Source organism: Coturnix japonica, chromosome 30, assembly GCF_054131305.1.
Source record: "Coturnix japonica strain WE chromosome 30, WE-NBRP24, whole genome shotgun sequence".
Lineage (NCBI taxonomy): Eukaryota > Metazoa > Chordata > Aves > Galliformes > Phasianidae > Coturnix > Coturnix japonica.
Genome location: NC_140692.1, coordinates 1,375,205 through 1,398,601, shown reverse-complemented (window position 1 = coordinate 1,398,601; position 23,397 = coordinate 1,375,205). Strand labels below are relative to the sequence as shown.

The following is a 23,397-nucleotide window of genomic DNA, read 5'->3' as shown; positions in this document are numbered from 1 at the left end:
AGTTTTCAATGTAAATACGTCTAACATGCATCCCATAAGTACAATTGAAGGCTGGAGAGAGATAAAACCCCAAACCACAATTAAACATTTTTGCACCACGGGAAGACTGGAAGATGTAAAATGGTGGCAGTGGGGCTCAGACTTGGCAGTATTTATGTGAGGAGACATTGATTTGTTTCAGCTTGTGTTTTGAAAATACGGTGTTTCAGCAGAGGTTTATTGTTGATGCATTTGTTGTGAAACCAAAGAAAACGTACATGAAGTTCTTGTCAAAACCATCATGGGAAGGAAAAGGGCAGCCAAAAGTGGAGGAATGGGCGTTCAGGGGCTTGTCAGAGAAGTCAGATGTATTTGAATGTATGGGTCCGAGAGAATCCACCCAAAGGTGAATTTCAGACCTGTGGGTTTGAAGGAACAAGGTGAGAATCTGAAAAATCAGCATGGGTTTATGAAGGGCAAATCATGCTTGAGCAGCACAGCTGCCTTTGGTTAAGAAATAACTGTATGGGTATAGCACAGGACAAAGCGGCCCATCTTATTTGTGGAACTAAAACCATAGCCTAATGTTGGCAACAGTATGGAGCAGCAGGTGGGATCACAGGGCCCTTCCAACCATCATTTCCTAGATTTTGTGGGTTGCTGAGCTGAAGCAAATGAGGAGCTGTGAAAACATTTGTATGACTTGGTATGGTACTCAGCTATTCAGTGCCATGAGGAGCTATTAGCTTTGGGAAGAGTTCTAGTATATACATTTCTGTAAGAAGAGAGGTTTGTTCCTAACATTCATAGGAAAAACCAACCTTCTTTACTTGAATGCGGTCAGAGAAAGTTTATAATCAGGAAAGAAACCTGGCCTGTCATGGGTCAGCAAGGACCAAAAGCTAGGAACCCAGATTATTTATATTACCAGTGTCTTAAAATAATTTAAACTTCAGTCAGTTTTCAAAGCTTCCAAAAACATTAATCCACAACAATGTAGAACTCAGAGATCTCCAGCTTTCATTTCCACAGCCTGTGCCACTCAGGCTGAGCTGGGTGCAGAGAGGCCAGGGTGTGAGCAGGATGGATAAATGCTGCCCTTATCCACACATCAGATCCTGCATGTAGAAATCCTTTGTATTCGTTATTCATGAATGCAATATGGCATGAGGATCCATGATCTTTATGGACAATGAATTCTGAACTCCTTGGGAGAGGAGAATATTTGCCTGTAGAAACCCGAGTCCAAGAACTGAACGTGCCCAGCTGGGGAAAGCACACACAGAAATAGTCTCTTGTTTCTGGCTGCGGCTCATACAGGCAGATCGCTTATTTACCTCATCTAAATATTTGACCTTTATGCTTTTTGGAAATTGTATTTTTTTTTCTTTTTCTTCTTAATTATGTGGAAGGAGCACCTCCTTTCAGTGCTCTGATGGACTTCTCTATAAATAGCCCCTCACATCCCAGAACTTCACAATGAAACCTTCAGCAAAGTCAGCATCCTGAGGACTTTTTAAGCCTGAGATGGGAACCACGTGGAGTTTAATCATTAATCACCAGCCTTTAATTAACAGCTCTGGGCTTTGAACAAAAGGTGCTTGCTGCAAGGCTGCTGAGGGGCCCTGAGCTCTTCTGTGCGCTTTCATTTGAGGGACCCAGTGGCATTCCTAAAGGGGGCTGTTGGAGTAACCTTCTCCTTGTGGGAAGGGGTCACGCTTCCCAAGAAGAGCAGATGTTTGTGGCCCAATCTCCATTTTCACAACTGCCCTGCTGGCAGGCTGGAGGTCTGAGATGGCTCAGTGCAGGGATGCTACCAGTTCCCTAAGCCCTACTTTGCTCTGGAAAGGACTTGAGCATCTCCAGAGCCTTGTTGCCTCCATCAGGTGAGGTGGGCTTTAACCAAAGGAAAGAGGAAAGTTGCTCCAGGCTTGGAAAATTTTATAGGGGAGTGTTCAAAATCGAGCACTTGGGAGAGAAAGAAAACATTGCTATAAAAGTTGACTCAGCCAATATTTTCTACATTCTTGCTGCTGTGATTGAAGATATTTGTTTTTAATATAGGTTTCTCCCATTTGTAGTCTGGCTTTCCTGTAGTAAAAACTAAAGGGCAGATCCTCAGCTGATATAAATTGGCTCCACTGAAGTTAATGGAGCCATGCTGGTTTGTACCAGCTGAGGGATCTGGCTTGTGCTGCAGTGCTCCATACCCCCATTATCCTGCCATGATTACGATACTAATTCAGTAAAATGGCTTCGCAGTGTAATAAAACCAACCCAGAGCATGGAAGATGAAAGGACTCCCTTCTCCATTTGACCTGGTATTTTTCAACAGAATGTTTTCCCTTATTTTCTCTTTTGTTAGGAAATGCTCTAAACTTTTTTCTTGCTTTCTTGCTTTTTGGCTTCAGCACGAAGGCTGTGTGTGTGCAGAAAGCATGTGGCACATGCAGTGGTGTGGTGGGTCAGGGCACAGTGAGCCTCGTGCAAGGGAACGAATTGGTTCTTCAAAGGGCAGGGCTGATCCTGCAGAGCAGCTGAAGCCCTGAGCTAACCTTGACTCCTGAAAAATGGGAGTTATCATACTCCAGGGCAGAGCATTGATCATTTTACTCATTCTCTGCCCTGTGTAGTTTTTCTTGATCTGCCTGTGGTGGAAGACGCAGCCCAAGAAGCTCAATAAAGCTGCATCCACTTCTGTCACAGGGGAAAAAGACATGTTGGTGGCTTTCCTCCTTGTGATCAGCTCTTCAGCCATAGCAGAAAGGTGAGCAGTGGGGAGCAGGACGAGCTGTGCTATCTGGTTGCTTGGAGCTGTTGAAAACCGAAGGGAATAAAGAGACACAGAGATCTGAATAAAGGCAGACAGATGCATGGCTGGATCCCTAGGATGAAATGTTTTGTTTGCCACAGCGCAGCTGAACTGCACAGAGGTTTTGTTCTGAACCAGGAGGGAGTTTCACAGGGATGTTGCTAAATGGAGGCAGTAAATTTAACTTTAAAGGGCCGTGAATGGAGGCTTTTGGCTAAAAGCTGAAGTGCTGTTACTTTTTACTGGGCCTGTTTAACTCCACTTGGAACAGGACAGTGTGTTTGACTTATAAGGCTCCTGGAAGGCTTGGCCTGTGGGTCCTGCTCCTGGCAGAGTAGCAACGAGCCATAAAGGTGAGTGTGTGCCAGCCTGGCCCTTCTGTGCTAAAGGAAATACAAACAGATCTCACCTGTGGCTTAGGGAGAGCTGTGGGTGTAAGTGCTGGGAGCAGGGCTGTGCCATGGCAGCACAGTTTTAACTGTCAGAATAGCTAAAGGGTTCAAAGGCAGTCAAAATGTCCAATGTCCAGAATTGGCAGGTTTGCTTGAATCCTGCTCCCAGACCTGTGCTAATCCTCTAATATCATTGTAATAATCCTGATTCAAAGAAGGGTTTTCTTACCAGCTCATCATTTCGAAACAGTCTGAGCCTTCTTGTAGTATTATCCAATTTAAAACTGTTTAAACCTTCTGCTTCTTTTAGGGAAAAACATGCGTTTTGCACCAAAGTCTGCTCAGAAGCAGCAAAACCTCTCATGCTCATATCTACTAGTGTCTCGTTGCAAGCAATTTTAAAACATGCCCTGTGTTTGGATTGTGTTTGAGACTCGGTTATTTGTTGTGGGTTTAGCAGACTGCAATCACCCACTTAAGGTGGAACTTGGCCACCTTCATTCCTTTCCTCCCAATGCTAAGGAAGCATCCAAAATTCTTGTATTTGGCACAGGTTGGCAGTGGATGCTGTCCCAGACTGAGAGGACCATTCCTCATGTTGTGCGGTTGTGGTCTGAGTGTCTTGGCAGTGGGAAGCTCTGTTTACCAAGAAAGATGGACCCAAGCTGCCTGGCTGAGGGGACAGGAGCATGCACACAGGCCTTACCTGTGGGGTAAGTGCACCCTTTTCTTGCATTAATTGGAGAAAAGAATTAATGATCTGGAAAGCTCTGCAGAGCACAGGTGTCTGTGTCCTTAACCAAGCATTGGTGGCCAAGTGATGGCTGTGCAGAGCCCAGGGAGCCTCTGTGCCCCCAGTGATTGAGCACTGTTCCTGAGAAGGGGAGGCAGAGCTGGAGCAGTGGGTGCGGGCAGCCATCACTAGACCTAATCAGGCAAGGAAAAGCTTTGGAGCATATGGACCCCAATGTGTGGTCCAAGTACAACAGCTTGGTGAGTGTCCTGCAGGGAGACTTTTACTAGCGCTGCAACAATAATTCATCACTGCCTGAAGGCTTGATGGGTCTGGTACTCCTTGTCTAAATTGACCTCGGCTGGAGACCTGCGTTTCAGTCCAGCTTAGTCACAAAGGACTTGGTCTGTACCTGGGCCTTAAAGAGGATATTTATCAGAAAAATCATATGATTAATGGAACTGAGTGATGTTCGCTTGAGAGTGGATGGGAATTTAATTAACAGAGTAGGGATTTTGGCAGGTGTGAAGTGCTGAGACCGATGATGTCTGGGGGACAGAGCACCCCAAGCCCCACTGTTGTGCAGCCATAGGCTGGGAGCTCAGGGTGGGGGGCTGAGAGAAACACAGTGCCAGAGTCTGGGCTTGTATGTGGGTAACACATGGTGTGCAGCCTGTTAAGCCCTCACACCACAGTGCCCAAATTGCCATTGCTGCCAGCCCTCTCAGAAAGGGCAAGGATAAAAAGGAAGCTGATACCCCCAAGTAAATGGTGATGGAGGGGGAAGAACAAGTGAAGAAATAATCAGAAAACTCCCAAAGCTTACTTTCTTGCCTGCTTCTTTTTCCCCACTCTTCTTTCTTTTTCCCTCCATGTCAACACCAAACAAGACAGGACTAAAATTAATGGGGAAAGCAGCAATTAGCAAATTAGGTTAGCGGTGTGTTGCAGTGTGCCATGGCTGCCAGGTGTGAGGGGCTCTGGCAGTATATTTATTAATGGCTGTCAGAAAAGTGACACTTTGATGAATGAAGCTGGGTAATCGGCACCCTCCAACAGCGAGCACTGAGAGGCCTCAACATGCTAAACTGCAAAATCAAACCTTTTTTAACCCCCATACAAAAATACAACAACAGAAATTGCTGCAAGAGGAGTGTGTTTTTCCATCAGGGGCTGGAATTCATGTTCTCCCCTAAATACCTCCTTTCTGTAACTTGATGGGAGGAGTTGTCAGCATGGAAGGTTTTCCCTTTCCTTCAAATATGGGCCTCAAGAGTTTATAAATGCAGGCAGCTTAAAAGTATGTTTTGTTTTGGGTATATATGGCAACCCTATTAAAGGCAAGGGTCCTGTGCTCGTGCTTTTTGGCCTTTGCCCTTTAAACATGATGGTATCAGTAATCTACAGACTGAGATGGTGTGTTAGGTATCGTTTTCTCTTGACTGGTGGTCAGCACTTCTCCTCATTAGTGCCACTGATGTGTGATGTCCAGGAGCCCACGCTGCCTACAGGAAGAGAGAAAATGCAACAATATGTAAGGTTAAATGTGTCAGATGAAACTTCACCTGCAGCACTGTTGCATACTGAAGTTTCCACTCTTGATAACCTCAGCTGTACTGAAGTTTCCACTCTTGATAACCTCAGCTGTGGGCATCTCCCTTCTGATGAATGTGTGTGTGCTGTGGGACATCAGCTGCCATGCTCCCAAGTGAGCATGGCTATATGGTATAATGGCAGGGTGCATTGCTGGTCACTTGGTGAATGGGAATTCAGAATTACTGGCCAACGAGATGTGAGTTTAGAAGTTCTCTTCAGGAAAAAAAGACCACAACAGAACTGTACTGAAGTTGTTGAGGAGATCAGCCCAGCTGCTGGGATAGCGTCTGGATTAAAGATTGCTCTGCAAAATGCTGCACTATGTGAAATATTTCTTCCAAGTTTTCAGGCTTTGCATTGCACGCCGGAGGTAAGTTCTGTGCACTGCTTTGATAGCTCAGCACAGGGTTGCTCAAATCCCCCAATTCCATAGAGAAATTGAATACCTTTCTACAAAATCTTGGTTCTGGGTTTGGCCAGCTAAAAGGACTGTGTAAGTTTTGATTAAAAACATGAGAATCAATGTAAGTCATATCCCAGGCATTCATCTGGTCTTCTAGTTTGAAATGAAGCTGAGTGATCTGTGTGGAGTTACTTGCCAGGATCTGTGGGCTTGTTAAGTTTGAATTGGCACTTGTAGCAGATCTGAAATTATTCTCTTATGCTTTAATAATTGTATTTAGTTTCCTAATTTGGCCGCTGAGTTTATCAGAAGATAATTGAACTTTTAAAAACATAATCTGATCGGGCTGTAGGAAATACTTTAAAATAAACTTCTTCTGAGACTTTGATCTGTTTTCACGCCCTCTCTCACGAAAGCAGCCTGTCTGCAGGGCTCCAACCTGCTGAGGTGCGTGTTCCTAAACCAGGCAGTTCTTGAGCAGAACCGGGTTGCTCCCTGTATGCAAAGGAAGCCATCAGCTCCCTGCCAAGACAAACTCTGGCTGCATGGACTGCTCCTGGGTGCAGCCACCTGCCTGCATGCTCTGCCTGGGTGCAAAAATCCCCTTATAAATGATTCCAGGGAGCAAGAGAAATGGCTCTCAAGTCACTTCAGTTTTTTGATACAACTAAAATTGTTACTTAAAGGTCAGAGTATTGTTTTCTTGTGCACTGAGAAGGGGATCAGTTGCCTTGCATGGAGCTGTGGGCTCAGTTCTCCTGGGCAGTTTGGGTTCCTTGCGAGCTGTGGTTTCAAGTGATGTGAGCTTTCCTGCCTTCTGCTGTTGGCTTCTGTCGAACAGGCATGTTTTCCCTTTTTGGTGAGACTTAACCCAATTCCTGAAGTTCTTATAAGCAGTTCCTGAGTTTTGGGGGTAATGGAGTGTGGTTCTCCAGTTTCAGTGATAGCATGTAGAAGTTTATGGGCCCACTGCAGGCCTGTAAACTCAGGTTTTCCAGGTCCTACATTAGCACATTAACTACTGGGCTGTTTTTCCTGCTCACCTACCTGACTTCCTTCCTGTTTTGAAAAGGATTTGCTGCTTTTCATGTTCTCCATTTTATGAATTTACAAAGACTTCTGTCATTGTATAAGCATGCACCAAACAGTTTATTTTCACTTACTTCAGTGCTTATGGTTTATATTTACTTCCCATTGACTTGCTCAGGACTCAGCCCAGGGAAGACCTCTGACTTTCCTCTTGGTCTATGACATGGCTGGGAGGCTCCCAGCCCAGCAAGCAATCACTGCACCAAAGCTCAGGGAGTAAGCAAATATAAATGATTGTCCAGGCTGAGCTTGTCTTGGTTTTTAAAGGGGAAACACTGCTTGAAGTTCCCTCTGTGAGTGCCAGGAGGGTGAAATCACCCACTGCTCACTGTGGCTCTGCTGCAAAAATGGTCTCTGGGCACCTGCAGTGCTGCCCCTCACAGCTCTGTCCATCCCCTCCATATAGACACGAAGGTTTGTCCATGACTTGTTCCACCTGCACAAGCTATTTTCTGATTCCTTGTCACTGTCAGCTCAGTAGCGCTGTCATTTTCCAGATACGTGGTGTGTAATTAATGAGAATGTAATTTCCAGATTGTTTCAAAAACTAGATTGAGCATCTGAGAAATTATTTCACTCAGTGCCTTAAGATAGCTCGTTCATTCAGAAAGCTATCTTGGCTGCTTGATTTGAGGGGAGTTGTGGAGGGAAGCAGCTGTGCTTATATTATTAAGGACTGCCAGCCTTGAACTCTTTGTGCAGATGCAAAGCATGGGTTCATGTGCTGCCAACCAGGCAGCTGGGTGACAGGGCAGGGGAGGGATGTGCCCAAATTGCATCAGCCCTGGCCATGACAGCCTCACGTCTGTGTGTTGTGAGGATGGTCTCCTTGTGGTGGTCTCTGGGGGCAGCAGTTGCATGCTGCAGGGCTGGAGGGATAGGAGGACACATTGTAAGTTGGCTTTGTCCACTCGCTGCCCCTGGGGGCTCACCAGGCTGGGCAGAGATGTTGGCCGGGATATAAGTATTTTATTAGATCTATTATTTCTTTCATGGGGGCAATAAGTCTGCTTTATGTGAGACCTCGAGTGACTCTGTATGGAGCACAGAGATTGGTTTTAGCCACCTTTGCTCCCCAGGACATTGCTGTCCAAAGCACTGGAAGACTGTGCCCAGGTGCAGGCTCCAGTGATGCATGGCATATAGCCATGGCAAGGGCATCTCCCTTGGGTTCTTACTAAAAGCTGTGTTTGGGGCTCATTTAGGGTTATTCTCTGCCATTTTTCTCCTGAGCAAACATCTCCAACTGTCTCCACTGAGGCTTATATTGCTCTATACTTTAATTTTATTTTGCTGTTTGTAAAATGAGGGGTGAAGGGAAGGACTTTGTCAGCAAATGCTTCTTTGCCTCCTTCCTGCCTCAGTGGGTTAAAGCAGCATTCCCCCAGCTGATAATGCCTTCAGGCATTCCAGCAATGCTTTGCTATGAGCTCTGCAATGCCCCTCATGTCCTACAGGCTGGCCAAGGCTTTGCCTCCGTGTGCTGGGGTGGGTTTGTGTTTCTACGTTTTATATGTTTAATTTTTATATATTTGAAAGTAATTATTGGAAAACAATGAAGTGGTTGCTTCCATCAATTTTCTGTGGTTATTTTATTCCCAATAATCTTCAGATGCCTCTTGAATGGGTGAGATTTGCACAGAGCTAAGCGTGTGCATGTGTCCGTGTTTTCTGTGATATACGGAGCTCTGGTGCTGCAGCTGCCATTAGTGTTAATGGGCTAAAAACCCCCCACATCAAGCTGAGAATACACTCCTGCTAATTGTGTACCAGCAGTCCCCTGAGACCTCTGTGAGAATGATGCATCCGAGGATAGGCGCTTCCAATGGTAGGTTGCTTTGGGATAAATAAATAAGGGGCTAAAGTTAGACGCTGGGTCAGTGCCAGCATTATAACACAGGGAAATCGGCTAACGGCCATGTCAACCTTTATCCTCTTGGTCCTGGCCTGGTCCACTGCTGCACGGTACCATCTTCTGAGCCATACATCACTACTCAGCCTCACCTTGATGTATGATGCCCATAGATCCTTATAGCGGGAGTGCACTCTGATGTATTGCGCCAATACATCATGGACAGGGATCGCCCAGGTGATGTATTAGTGCCCTGAGAATGTATTACTCAAATGCTGGTATTGTTCAGGGATAAAGCCAAGCCAAGGAGTGGATTCAATTTAATTACGGCGCAGATGATAGTCCAGAGCCAGCAGCACTTTGATGCTGAGATGCTGGCACCCTGTGGAAATATGAGTTGCGACTCTGGTGCTGTTGAGTCACATCGCAGTGTGCCATGAGAGGAGGTGCCGTATTTTAAGGGAATGGTCATTTTTCAGAGAAATATAGGTGGACCATTTCAAGAACTCCATGGAGAGCAATGTGGCTGCGTGTAAGAACTCCTGAGCAGCAGAGGAGGGACGTGGTGGTGCAGGTGAGACACGGGGACCTTTCTGGAAGGCTCTGAATCCAACCTGCTTGCAAATATTTCTGTTGTTTTTGGCAGAATGACATGATGAGAAATTTGGAGAGATGATTCTGTAGTTTCCTTGGATTGTCTTATATAAATGCCATAAAAAAAAACACCTGGAGAAAAAACACTCAGGCCATTAAAAGCAGCCCTGATTATTAAGGGTGGGAAAACCACCTAATGATGCAGTCAAAAAAAGATGGAGAGCCAGGAGGAGCAAGATGGCAGCAGTATTTGGCTCATGTTCATCGTTCTATATCTATAAATGAGTGCATTTTCTAACAAAGGTAAATATAGTTTTGCAGATGAGACGCTTTCAGCACAAACAGATGAAGTGACTTGTGCAAGGTCACATAGTGAGCTGGTGGCAGGGCCTGGAAGAGAATCCAACTGATCTGACTCAGTTCTCCTCTGACATCCCTAATTTTGGATGCAGAATGGAGAAGGCTTAGTCTGCCGCACAGGAACAGTGGATGCTCCCAAAAAAGTGAGTTCCTTGCAGAGCTCCTCAGTTGTCCTTCCCTGCCATAGCCATACCTGCAGGTAAAGCAGCACAAATAGTTTTCTGTTAGTTGGCTGCTTAAAATACAAGAGAGAGCCAGTATTATTCAGGAATTCATACTCCTTCTTGCAGCTCCTGAGCTTTCTGAATTTGGAGAAGAGCATGTGGTGATTCTGAGTGTGTTCACAGAATCACAGAATGGGCTGGGGTTGAAAAGGCCCAAAATGCTCATCTAGTTTTAACCCCCCTGCTATGTGCAGGGTCGCCAAGCACCAGACCAGGCTGCCCAGAGCCACATCCAGCCTGGCCTTGATTGCCACAACCTCCTTGGGTTCCTTCAGGGCTCATCCTTATCGTGCTCCAGGACACACACCAATGTCCCTATCTATGTGTGACCTAGGAAGCTGTTGAGTCCTTCTCTGTTGTGTGGCCTCCTCCTGTGACTGGTTCATCACCACTTGTCAGCAGAGCCTGTGGTTCACAGTCATCCCTATCGCCCTGTGATAACCATAGTAAACATTTCTATAAATAGAATTTTCTCCTGTCCAAGTCATCTTGCTTACTCAGCTGTTTTATTTTTAATAGAAAGGCATGTTGATGCTAAGCAGATTTTTTTTTTCTTCTTCTTCAAATCCCTATTAAACATAAAAAGATGCTGTGTCTGAATAAAAAGAAAAGGTGCCCCTTAGATATTTTTAAAGCTTCCAAAAATAGTCTCAAGTCTGCGACAAAGATTATTGAGTGGGAATATTGCGGACAGTGGTTCTGCAATGGAGACAGTCATGGCTCCATGCGCTTTTGGCTGGGAGCTACAAGGAGGGAGACTCGTAGGACAAAGACCTCAAAAGGAATGAGTTTACTGAGGGGCTGCTCTTTAGATGGTGAAACCGCAGCACTGCACAAGTAGTTCTGCTGGTGATCTCATGTCTCTTTTCCCTTCTGGGTTTGCAACTGCCCTTTGAGGCTGGCATCTCATTGCTGGAATTCAGTCTTTGCTGGAGACCTGCAGCCCCACTGCGAGAAGCACCGCTGTGCAGTACAGGGGTGACAAGGGAAGGCAGTGAGTTCTCTGTCTGGAATTTCTGAGTATAAAGGCAGAAGGAAAAGGGACTGCTGATTTTTGCCTTGTAAGCACAATTGATGTTTGACTTGAAAAAAAGTATAACTTGGGTTATTGTTTCTGCCGCTGCACCCTCGGGTCAGAGCACTGCCATATAAGCAGTTGGTTCAGAGCAAGAGGGGAGGCAGAAACTTGGAGGGGAAAGAAGCACATGGGAGTGGAGCTGTCCCAGCAGGGTTCCCAATGCTTTCTTTCTCTCCCATCGTGAAGGCTTTTGTTTCCTTACTTGTGGCAAATGCCAAATCTACCGCTTGTGCTTTAATGCCTGGTGAGAGGGGAGAGGTCTCCAGAGAAACCATGAAAATGGGGAAAGATAAACTGGTGATTATTGAAATGACAAAATATTGCATTGGTGAATGCTGAATGGCTTATATGGAGAAGAGAGCGTTGCAGAATGGAGGGAGCTCTTCTATTGTTTGCACTTAGGAAAAAAAAATAAAGGGATAGTAAATATTCGCCTGCATTGATCACACAGTGAGTAGTTTGCTGTGCCAAAGCAGCCTGCATCAGTGCTCAGGGTTAGTGCTTATTGCAGGTGAACTGCCCATGCAAATGGTGGGTAGTTTGGAGGAGCACAGGTAGTTTTCATCCTGTATGGGCAGACACGAAGGTTGGTTCTGGTGGGCTTTGTTGGCCCTCAAAGCAGAAAAGGAACAAAATGGGACTGAGCAGTGGATAAGGATTTGAGGCTCAGTTCTTATTTCTCCTGTAAATACCCTGTATCCCCTCAATAAAACTGATTTATGGCTTTTAGCCATGGTTCCTCACCTGTAAAATTGGGAAAAATACTTCCTTTGTGCCCCATTTATTTACATGGTCATCTCTCCCTATCTAACACCGCGCTTGGTGCAGCGGGGCCTCGTTCCTTTCTCAGCACTCCATGCGGAATTTATATTGCAGCGATCCTTGTAACTATCAGCAAAAGAAAATTACTGCAGACAGGCCTGAGGTCCCGGTGCTTCAGCTCTGCTCTGATAGTGCTGCTGGCTGTGGTTTGGTGGCTGTCCCCTGCCCGTGGCTCTCAGCGTGTACCCACAGCTGTCAGTGTGAATGACAGATTAACAAATGCACAGTGGCTTTGTTCCTCACTGTGCTGCCCCAGTGCCACGCTGGGTCTGCAGTGCAGAGGGATGCATGGCATTGTCTCACCCACTAACACTCTGTCTGGTAACTGGCAAAAGCAATGCTTTTCACCTGTTGCAATGGGTGTGCTGTAGAAAATGAAGACCGTAGGGTTGTGAGGGTCTCGTTTAATTTGTTTTATTTCTTAATCCAAGAGTAAGAGAATGCAAAACTTCCAAGCTGAAAGGCTTTGTACTCTGCTTGCTCCAGGAGATATTAGTGAGGGATCAGCTGGGTTCACCAGACTCCACAAGGTACCTTTGTTTATGGATGAGGCCGTGCAGTTGGGGATCAGAGGTTGTGCATAGCTGCTGTAGAGCACGCTGGGCTGCGAAAAGTCGGGCACCAGAGATTAATTTCTTGGTTTCTTAGAGCCAAGGTTTAATAGCAGACCTGGGGAGGACAGTGATTGAGCTCACAACCAACAGAACCTATAGTTCAGGTCAAGTGAAAGGAAGGAGCTAAGGGACTCATCATGCTGCTTGCAGGAGGAATTCTAATGGCTTCATGGTATGGAGTCTGCACAAGGCATACAGGAGCTAGTGCCTGGGCTGCCCCATGAAGCCTGCACAGCCCCGACCCCCTGCTCACTGCCCTGCTCACAGCTGGGCATGGCAAGAATAAATCTGGAAGGGAACAAGAGAAAACAGAAAACACTGGCAGTTTTTCAGTAGGGAGAATGGTGTGTTTGAGCTGCAGTGGAGAGGGACAGCTTTTGGTTCTAACTTTTTGAGTTGCATACTTCAACAAACAGTGTAAATTTGGCAGGATGAAGGCTGGGTGACCTATTCTGGCTGGATCGAGGACTGATTCTGAAGCTGGGATTTAACTCAGCTCTGACATTTCATGCTGCTATTCCATTCCACTTCAGTTTCAAAGTTTTCAGACTTTTTTTTTTTTAAAGATGTGCCCTTTATGTAACTCATTTAATTGTGTCTAACTACACGGTGATTTTTTTCCCCTCCCTACCTTCACAAATGTGATTGGATATACATGTAGATCTTAACTTATAGCATATATTACAGTAGGGGCAAGAGAATCTGCCTTGAGCTTTCATATTTATCCTGAATAAGGCTGTACCAACTGGTTCTGCCTTAAATTCTCTACCTCAAAGTCTCCTGGTGTTCTGTTTTCTCAGGAAGGAAACAGGTTGCACTGAACGCAAACTGCGCGGCATGGATTTACTCGTTAGACACAGATGGGATTCCTCTATCAAAGTACTCTTGTGTTGTCTGCATTCATTACACTCACTAGAAAAGCTATTGACATGACAGCATTCTCCTGTTAGGTTTTTTCCTGCTCTTTTAGAAGTGCCTGTTGGGTTGCAGTGGCCTGAAAATGCAGTGACCAAGATTAGAGGTTTGGACCTTGAGAGCCACAGGAGAGGAGCTTTCAGTGTCTTCTGTATTTGTTATGATCAATTCATAGTGACTTGAGTCTGCAAATGAAGACGTTCTTATGAAATGTTTTTGATTTTATGCATTTTGATTCTGGTATTAAGTAGTGTGAGAAAAGCAAATCAGTCTTTTTGTTTGGCTGCTGGTTTAACGTCCAGTTCACATTAGCAGGATGCAAGGAATCTGGATGCTTGTTTGGAAGCCACTTATGAGATGTTCGATTTCCTTCTATGGAAGGAAATACTGGAGAAGACTTCTAATCTTATGATTCAAAGCATGAATCAGTCCCCAGATTGGATCTGTGCCTGCAGCAGTAAAAGGGGCAGATTGTCACAGGGTTGCTGCTTTGTTCTTCTCTGGAGCACCCTGTACAGCTGCTATCAAAGGCAGAAGAGCAGCATCAGTGGAACCTGCTCTGCTCAATGCAAGCTCTGAGTCTGGTGATTTTCAGCAGCATGTCATCTTAAATATATATGTTTTTTCTTTTCTCTTTCTTTATTAGTTTCATGTTCCAGCTGACTTCCTCCAAGAGAGGAACATGCTTTCCCATCAGAACTACGTGAAACACCTGAGTTCATTGGGACTGGAAGAAAACTGTCTCAGAGACAAAGATACACAGCTTCCCTGGATTGCTGGCTACATGCCTGATCTGAGGTCTGTGGTCATTTACTTTGCAATGGATTTTTCACTTTTCATTTGCCTTGTATAGGTATCACCAAATGGTTTATGCTTTCTGCTTTGCACTGTCTTTTTTGGGGGGAAAAACTACACAACAGCTCTGCACGCTCCTTGTGCTGATAATCCCTGATGTGGCTGAACTGAAACAACACCCAGCCTGTGCCACTTAGCTGCTGCTGGACAGGACAATGCAGTGATGGTGGTATTTGAGGGAATGATATTCTATCACAAAGGGAATTTGTTACAACCATAATTTTACCAACACAAACGCAGAGAACAGCACTGATCTGAAAAGCCAGAGCCCTGCCTGTGAGTGAGCACAATCTGCAGATGGAGAGAAGCAACTTTCTGATTTCACTGCTAAACTTCCCCTCCTCAAACCAAAACAGTTTAATCAGTCAGATTCCTGTTTAATGAGTTGCACTGCTGCCTCTAACCAGGACAGTATCTTAGATGATGGAAATAATGGTTTCAGTAAGACTTACTGTGATCTCATTACCCCATAGATGGCCTGTGTACGTTCTTCCCCTGCCTCTACCACTCACCTTCACAAGCAGGACCCCAAGTTTGAGACTGAACCCCTCTGGCTGTGTGAGCTGCCACATGAAGGTGCTTTCCTGCACACTGTCCTCTAGATGCTGCCATCGAGCAGTTGGTAAAGTCTGCAGCTTGCGGACAACTTTTCTTGCCAACCATACATTACAGAGGGCTAATTGTAAAAGTGGTGCACCTGCTGGCTCCCTTGGTGCTTGGAGCCAACAGGAAAAAAAAAAAAAAAAAAAAAAAAAAAAAAAGTAATAGTATTTTATTAATGATCAAGTCACAAATAGTAATGAAAACAATAGGAGCATCTGAAGGAAGCGCTGCCGGGGGCAGAGGTGCAGGTGCTCTGTGCCCTGAGCAGGCTTGTCGGCATTTTTATAAAGCTACTTTACAACCCTTATCAATTTCCTACTGCTTTCTGTGTACCCCCTGCCCCTTTGCAAATGTTTTGCCTGCACGACAGGCTCAGCATTTCTTGTTGTAGGTGATAAAATAGCTGTCACCCTGTGGAGGGAGAAAGGAGGCAAATAAAATAAAATCAAATAAAAATGTTAGGTCCAGGGAAACAAAGCAGAGGAAGCAAAGCATTTCGGAGCAAACAAATGAGTTCTAAGGGAGACGCTGAGTCGGCACAGGGAGAGCGATGATGGGAGCTGAGCTGAGGAATGGGGAAAGATGGGGGATAGCAAGAGCTGGAGGGCGAGGGTGGCTCTGCTGAAAGTGAGGCAGGGCTTTGTGCATGGCCCTGGGTTTCAAAGGAGACTGTATGTACAGCCAGCGCCATCCATGAGGAGTTTGGGATCTGAAAATCCCAGCCGTAGTCTGAATAACTGCACTGCATTGGCAAGGTGAGAATTTGTTTAAGTAAGGAGAACAGAAGGCATATGAGCAACACCAATTCAGGTGACATCCCCATACCAAGTGTCTTAAGTAGACATGGTAGAGATTAAGTAGACATTAAGTAAAGATGGTCGTGCTGTATCTCAAAATACAGTTTCTATATCCATATCAGAATCCATGCTAGAGCTGATAGAAGGCAGATAGAGCAGACACCAACCAGCCCAGTGTTGTTCTTTGAGCCGTAGGTAGGGTCTGCAGTGCTCCTTAGGGATATATCTGCTAATGTAATATAGCAGTTTAATTCAGCTTGCAACAAAATAAAGCTGAACTAAGTGGAAAACTCTAGAGCTGCGATGGCTTAATTGCTCATACATGAGTCTTTACTATGCAATTTGGAAACTTTAGGCCGTGGGAACTTGCTTCTGTGTTCTTGAGCCCATGAACTGCCTTAGTCTGTGGGTCTAACAACAATCAGCTCATAAAATGCTGTGAGTGCAGATTTCAGAGGTCAGCCTGAGTCCGTACCCAATCCATGTGGCTCCTGTGCCCTGCATTCGGCTCTCCAACGAGGTCAGTGAGCTGTCAAGCACACAGTCAGTGCTCTTTAAGCTACTGTGAATCTACCCCTGCTTTCTCTTTTCCCTTTTCTCATTCTCTTCTTGCTCTCACACACCCCCAAATCACAAACCCTGACACCAATGCCAGAAGCCTCTGAGGCTGTCGTAAGCCTGCAGTTATCTGCATTAGGAACAAAGCTGCCATTTTTAAAGCTTTTATACTTTTTATTCTTAACTCCACAGAACCCAGGAATCTTTTCCTGAAGTTAATGTGAATTCAGGGGGTGCGTGTTTTAAGAACTGAGCTGGGTCCTGTAAAAGAGGTAAGAACCAGCAGTTGGCAATGCTAATTATTGCCCGGTGATTTGAGGGGACCTGCACAACGTGCTAACGTGCCTATGATGACACGCAGCATGATACATGGGGAAAGGTGAAGGCAAGGCTCGTATATCCCCATAACACTGAAGGCATATTTCCCTCTCTAATAACTTACAAACAGTCACCATTTGCTGTCTGCAAAATTAACCTCTCATCTCCTCCAGCCTGCTGATCTGGTGCACAGATATAGGATTTTAAGCTTCTCTATTGAAAAATGTCCCTGCAAAGCTGTCCATCAGAACTCCCGCTGCTTTCCAGAGAGTATTATTAATAAGTTCTTCCTATCAGAAATGGGACCCTTTTAGAGCTCAGATAAGGTTTTTTTCCCTGTTAACCAGCTGGGCTGCTTGGCTGTGGACAAATGCCATGATGAATGACGGGTCAAGGATGGAGCAGGCTGATTTCTCTCCGAGCCTGACCTTGTCTCTGGTGTGACATCTGAAATGACAGGTGCATTAAAAAGTTATTTATGTAGGGGAGCTGCGATGCATTGTACCCTTTGCAAGGTAGCACCCAGTTTTGCAAGAGTATTAGAATAAAGGCTGCCTCTGTGTCTGCTGCCTCTTGTACTGCTGGCTTTCTGTAAGCAGCTGCTGTGAAAGCAAGAGGAGAAGCACGGAGCGTTTTTTAGTGCACAGAGGATGCTCTGGAAACTGAAAGGCAAAAAAGGGAGCAGGGTCTGAGAGCAGCAGCAGCAGACAGCTTCCCAGCAAATCACCTGCGTGTCTGCAGATTACTTGCCTGGAACAGCAGTAATCAGCTCTGGAAATGCACCTGAAGGGTTCTGGGCTGTTGAAGGGCCAATGTTGTGGATAAAATGCAGCACTGAGGATTAAATGATTTCTATTGTTCAGCTCTTTATGGCCTCAGTGCACTTGTAAGACTTTCTCTGTTGAATCTCAGACTCTTTGTGAGTAGTTGTGCTGTGGCTCCCTTCTGTCTTTACTGTTGCTGAAATTAAAGGGACACTTCTGGCTTTGTCCTTCTTCCTGTAGGACACATAAGTGGAACTGTAACCATCCTGTGAACAGTCACTTCATTCTGGGAGATGAATAGTTGCTGAATGGCAAGAGATCGCAGCCTAAATCTCCAGAAAAATGCATGCAAACCCTATCAGGTTTCTATTGTCATCTGCCTGACATTGTGCTCCAAGTAGGAAATAGGAAAGGCAATAGGAAAGCTGCCTGTGTTTTGAAATCCAGAGCTTTCTCTGGACAAATAACACACTTGCTGTTGCATGGCCAAATGAGGACACAACATCCTATGGCACAGATTAAGTTGTAGAGCAGGGTTCATGGAAGAGCCCATGTGCAGTGATTTCTGCATCCTTCTGAGTGCTGATCAGATTAATGAGGACCACAGAAACATTGGAAAACTGTCGTAGTGACACATCAGTATCCTGTTAGCTTCAACAGAATTACAGCATTTGATATCAGCTCTTCCTTCCTTGCTGTTTCTCCACCCCTCCAAAACACCCCCTGAAACACTTGCAGGAGAAATTGTAAATTTCTTATTTTGTAAGATGGGACTGTTAGAAGAGCTGCATGTTGGTGTGCGTCCAACTCACATTAACTTCAGTTTTGGGCTGCAGCCATACTCGAGTGACTTTGCAAGTCTTTTCTGACTGTCCAATTAAAGTTGATGCGTGCAGTAAATCTGCAGTATCCAAACAGTATTTGATATCTCCATTTTGGATCAGTGGTTGGGTCTGGGAAGTGGATGAAGCTTGCCTGAAGGCAGCATCTGCAAGTTGTTTTTTTTCATCATAAAAATGAATGGTCTGGTATAATGAATGATTTTGTATAATATCAAAGAAAGAGAGTATCAGCTGTGCACTTCATACGCAGTATTGATTGCAAGTACGCTCATTAATTTGTGTGGTACAGGAAATTCCAGCCAAGGTTAGGAGAGCTTTGCTCTGTAGTGGAGCTGTGACTCCTATTGCCTTCAAAGAGATTTGAATCAGGTTGCAAACAACCAAAATTCATACTTCAGTTATTTCGCTATAGAAGTGTGTTGTCACAGACGACTTTGTAGACTTCTGGTAGAACAGCAAGGAAAAATGGAAATGTCCTGTCCCTGTTTGAGCCTGCTTAAGGGTTTGATCTGTACAGTTTCGGTGCTCTGGGCAAATGTAGGATGCATGGTGGAACTCTGTTCTCATTGTAGCACAACAAAAGAGACGAGCTGGGGAGGGGAGGGAGAAGGTATGTTTTCCACCATGGCCTGTTTAAAACATTATGAGCTACCTCTCTTCCATCATGAGTCGTGGTTTAAAGCTACTGCCCAGGGGCATAAAAATCAACTCCTAACAACTTCCAGTGGGACCACTATTCCATCAGTGCTCCCATCAAATGTTGACTCCATGATCAATATTCACCCTCTTTCTTCATTAATCATCAGTCTTCATTCATTTCTTTGTAACTTCCTGCTGACAGGGACACTGTTCATACAGCAGCTGGTAGGGAAAACAGAACGAGCTGAACTGCTGCACGCAAGCTGTGAAGGGAAAAAGCCACAACAGTGCATTGTGTCAGCTCAAAATGATTCCTACGGATGCAGCTTTTTCTTTTCTCCTTGCCCTATATGCTCAATTTTCAATAGACGTTGTGAGGCAGGACCTTCAAACAATCCGTGGTTACTATCGCACTGCTTTACCTTGAGTGCCATTGGCACTTGGTAATTTAGAGCAGGAAATCTGCTGATGAAGAGTGAACTGTCAGAATTTGGCTTGTCAAATAAAATCTGTGTACAATCCTAAAATAGACAGTTTTGCAATTAACGCTTGCACTGTGATTTGCCAACAGGAAGCCCACTCCCAGCTTTGCCACAGCCCTCCTGAAGACCTTGTGTGTGAGACCAAACCTCTTCCCCATTGCCCAGCCTATGAGCTGAGAAGAGCTGCTGATTTCTCTATCATTCTGACTCTTTGGGCAGCTAATATTGCCCTTCTGCAGCACAGGGATCCTGTCCAAGATGCTCAAGGGGTACAAGCTCTGCACCAAGGCAATACTATTCTGCACAGCCAAGGAAGTTACTTCTTCCTCCCACTAATTTATTCCCCAAAAAGCTGCAGTAGATGCTGCCACGTTTACAAGTACACAGATATTTGCTCTCAGTGCCAGTCAATGAATGCTGCAGCTATGCAGTGTAACTGGAACACCATTGAAGATAATTCCATTTACTTGTGTGAGGGGCCCAATAATTAAATTTGGACATTATTCCTTTAATTACTACAATTTCGGATCACGGTTAGTATTCTTCTAAACTGATGTGATTTCATGCTAAATGTAGGATGCAAGTCTGTCCTTGCTCAGACCCCTCAGCATTCTGGAGTAAGATCCTGCACTGTTGGTTTTTGCAGACCTACAATATGACGTAGCTCCTGGTGCAGGAAAAAAGCATTGGATGGTTCAAGCCTTGTGATACTTCACTGACAAGCTGTGCTGTTTTTTTAAGCCCTGTGCTATGCTTGTTCTTCATGCTAAATGGTGTTTTGATCATTTGTATTATAATAATTCATACTAATTAATTTGTAATTCCTAAATTAAGTGCACATGGGTTTCAAGCAGAGAGGTTACACTCAGGTTAACTATTGATTTTGGTCTTTGCTGTGAAGAAATTTAGATCTCGTGTCTGTCAGATTTAAGACAGCCATCTTGACATCTATTAAGAGAGAGATACAGTTAAGAATCAGATTTTGTGCCTGAAAATATGCTTGCCTGGTGACTTTTGGGATCTGTTCTGCACACAGTACTGCATTCCTTAAGGCACCAACTGCTATACGTGCTGCAATGCCACTCAGCAGTGAATTGGTGCTCTTGCAGATGCTGATATTATTAATGTCTTCTCAAAGAAACTGTGATTTTAAGAAAATCCAAGTTGAGTAGAGTCTCTATGAAATAAACAGCTGTTTTAAATACATATGATGCTTTTGCACCCTGCGGAGTAATGCTTTAAACAACCACTTCCAAACTGCAAAGGAAAATAAGGTGTTTGATTTGTTTTCGCTTCTTTCCAGCCCATTTTCTTTCAATGAATAGATAGAGATTTTAACAACTTAATCATTCTGGTGGACTTGGAAGGAATTTGGCTGGATGCTACTGGCAAACTCCTCAAACCTGAGGCTGGAGGTACCACAGTCCGTGTGTTCTGGATCGAAGGGACAGAAGGCAGCTGCTCATGGTTATGGATAGCTGGACGTATAGAGTGCTCTGAGCATCAGGAACAGTTTCCAATCATGTAGAAAGAAGAGTTTCCTTGAACATGGTCACAATCTCATGTTGCTCTTGTGCCTATAGGAGTATGAATTCTGGAGTGGGGGGAAAGATAAGACTTTGCAAGGGAAGTAAATGTTCCCATTTGCAATAAGCACGATAGATTTTGCTTATTTCCTTTTCCCTCTATTCGATGGAGAGGAGTTCGATTACTTTTGGATACATTTTCTTTTGCATAAGCTTTTCATGCGCTGTGTTTTGAGTGATGTGACCACTAGAGAGCAGACTTAGCCTAGTAACAGGAGTTAATTAGTTCTTGGCCTCTTCATTTCCTCCTGTCCCCTTTCCCCTCCCCCTGAATACACAGGCAGAGGGGGTTTGGGTGGCTCTGAGCTTGCCTCCAACGCTGTGCAATCTTAGGCCTAATTAAAATGCCGCAGACGGCCTGAACCCTGCATTAAAATTTGATGAGGAATTGATCAGCCAAGCAAACAGGAAATGTAGCTGTGTGAGTGAAGGTAATGTTTGCTCAAATGTGTAATGAGGTCCATGGGGAATATTTATGGGGACCTCCGTGACAGTTTCAGCAGTTCCTTCTCCTTGAAGTAATCTTCCCTACCTGCCCTCTCTGTTATGAGGCTGTAGGCAGAAGGGAATCCAACACCGCGTCAGCCGGGCGGTGGAAAATGGTCTGTGTGTGGCTGCGATGGTGCCATGGAAAGGTCTGCAAGAGGAGCTGTGAAACTGCAACCTGACTTCTTTAAAAACATCAGTGGCTCCATAATGTAAGGAGTTGTGTAGCACAATTGCTGGTGGAACTCCTTGCAGCGTGTTAGAAAGCAAACCGGCCTCCTAAAAGGGTCAGGTGTTGTGTTACAGCAGATGCTACCTTTATCTCCATGGACTGCAGGATAAGCTATACATGCTGTCAGCACAGGTATTTGGAGGCAAGGCGGTACGTTCACAGGGTAGGGAGCAATGCCCTCCTCAGCACATCTTATCTATTTCTAATAATCAGTAAAAGTGTAAATGCCTTCTACTTGCAGCAAACAGATAAATTTACATGCTTCTTATTTATCACTACTCTGTCAAACATAAATCAGCATGAGAGAGTCTTAACCTAAGCTGTTACTGACAGGTAAGATCACCCTCACACCTGTATCTGCAAGTCACTGCTGTTGCCCTCAGCTCCTGGCAGAGGCTTTGCAAAGATGTAGGGCTCTGCATTCAGGGCTCACACAGGCCCTGAGCTGCAGATGTGCTCGTCCCAGCCGTAGGACTTCCTGTGGTTCCTTCTTGTACCACTCGTGGCTACTTTTGACTGGTTGCAATTAAAGTTGAAGCTTACACTGTAAGGACTTGGAGCGAAAAGCAGAAGGATGGGCAGCCAACAGTCTGTGCCCAGTGGAACAAAGTAGGAAGGAGAGATGATGGGTGTCTTGGTGTGAGCCCTGCAGATGGGTGAACATGGTGGTTGCAAGCCAGTGCTTTGCTTTCTAATGCAGCCGAGCTGTTCAACCTTGTGGCTTATCTGGTCTGCACTGTGTGAAGATGAATTGTCATGGGCCACAATGAAGAGCCGAAAGGACCCCATAATAAATGAAAAGGGAACACTTTGCTACTGAAAGGGAAAGGGGGCCTCATAGAAACCAAAGCAAAGTGTACTTACAGATAGATTATTTTGAGGGGGCAGAGGGGGAACAAATCATCATATACAACATTATATATGGTTTATATAAGTAATACAATTTATTTAGTGTATTGTTTTAAATAAAAACTGGAAAAGATACAAGATCATAAAACTGTTGGGATACCAGACCTTGTATTTCTGAAACAAATGCATCTGTCTGGTTTGGTGACAGTGGTTGCCATTCTCAGTAAAGCCATTTTTGGTTGTTGTGAGTGACGGGTGTGCACTGGGGCCAAACTGAGATTCACTGCCATGATGGCAGGGGATGGCTGCAGGATGGGGTGGGTTGTTTGCAGGTTGGGATAGGAAAGGGAAGCTGCTTACAGTGACGGTGGGAATTTCCGTCACTGAATGCAGCATGAGAAGTTGGCAGAGCTGTAGGATTTCTTCTGCCAATAAAATCCAGGTAGGTTTGCTTAGTCCAAAGCATGTGTGTGGTGGCTTTCGCTGTATACATCTTCTAGGTGTTGCAGCAACAGCAGGGATGGATTAGTGCAAGAGAGGGTGATTTTTCTTCCATTCTGGTGGCAAAAATCGAGGGGAGCTGTATGTCCCATTTCAGGTGCACTCTAATTTCTTGACAGTGCCCAGCACCCTGTGCACCCTGTGTGTGGCAGGAGGGCGATCCCAGCCCTGTGCTCGTGGTGGTGATGTTCAGCTCTTCGATCTCTCAGCCGCTGTTGGCTGTGCTCTGTGCAGTGTGTGGCTCTGTGGTACCGGCAGCCCTGTCCTGGGCACTGTGTGCTGAGCAAGGCTGATGAGCGGGGAGCGGAAGGATGAGCTGGAGCTGCCGGTATGTTGTCCAGCGCGGTGCAGGGCAGTGATGCTGAGCGAGAGCTGAGGCCAAGAGCTGTGCAGCTCCTCAGCCTCTCTCCCGGCCGCGCTTT

General features: G+C 45.2%; 2 long non-coding RNA genes across 3 annotated transcripts; both read left to right on the top strand.

Annotated features, from left to right (window-relative positions):
* The first annotated feature begins 2,158 nt into the window (after positions 1-2,158).
* Positions 2,159-14,910, top strand: LOC146755763 (uncharacterized). 2 transcript variants are annotated; one of them, XR_014937911.1, is made up of 5 exons: positions 2,159-2,300; positions 2,613-2,746; positions 3,737-3,896; positions 14,110-14,261; positions 14,792-14,910. It is a non-coding gene; the product is annotated as an uncharacterized LOC146755763 (long non-coding RNA). The 2 variants fall into 2 exon arrangements; XR_014937910.1 differs by having other exon boundaries at positions 14,110-14,910.
* A 1,556-nt stretch (positions 14,911-16,466) lies between these two features.
* On the top strand, positions 16,467-20,208 carry LOC146755762 (uncharacterized). The gene is made up of 2 exons (XR_014937918.1): positions 16,467-16,548; positions 19,411-20,208. It is a non-coding gene; the product is annotated as an uncharacterized LOC146755762 (long non-coding RNA).
* The last annotated feature ends 3,189 nt before the right edge of the window (positions 20,209-23,397 follow it).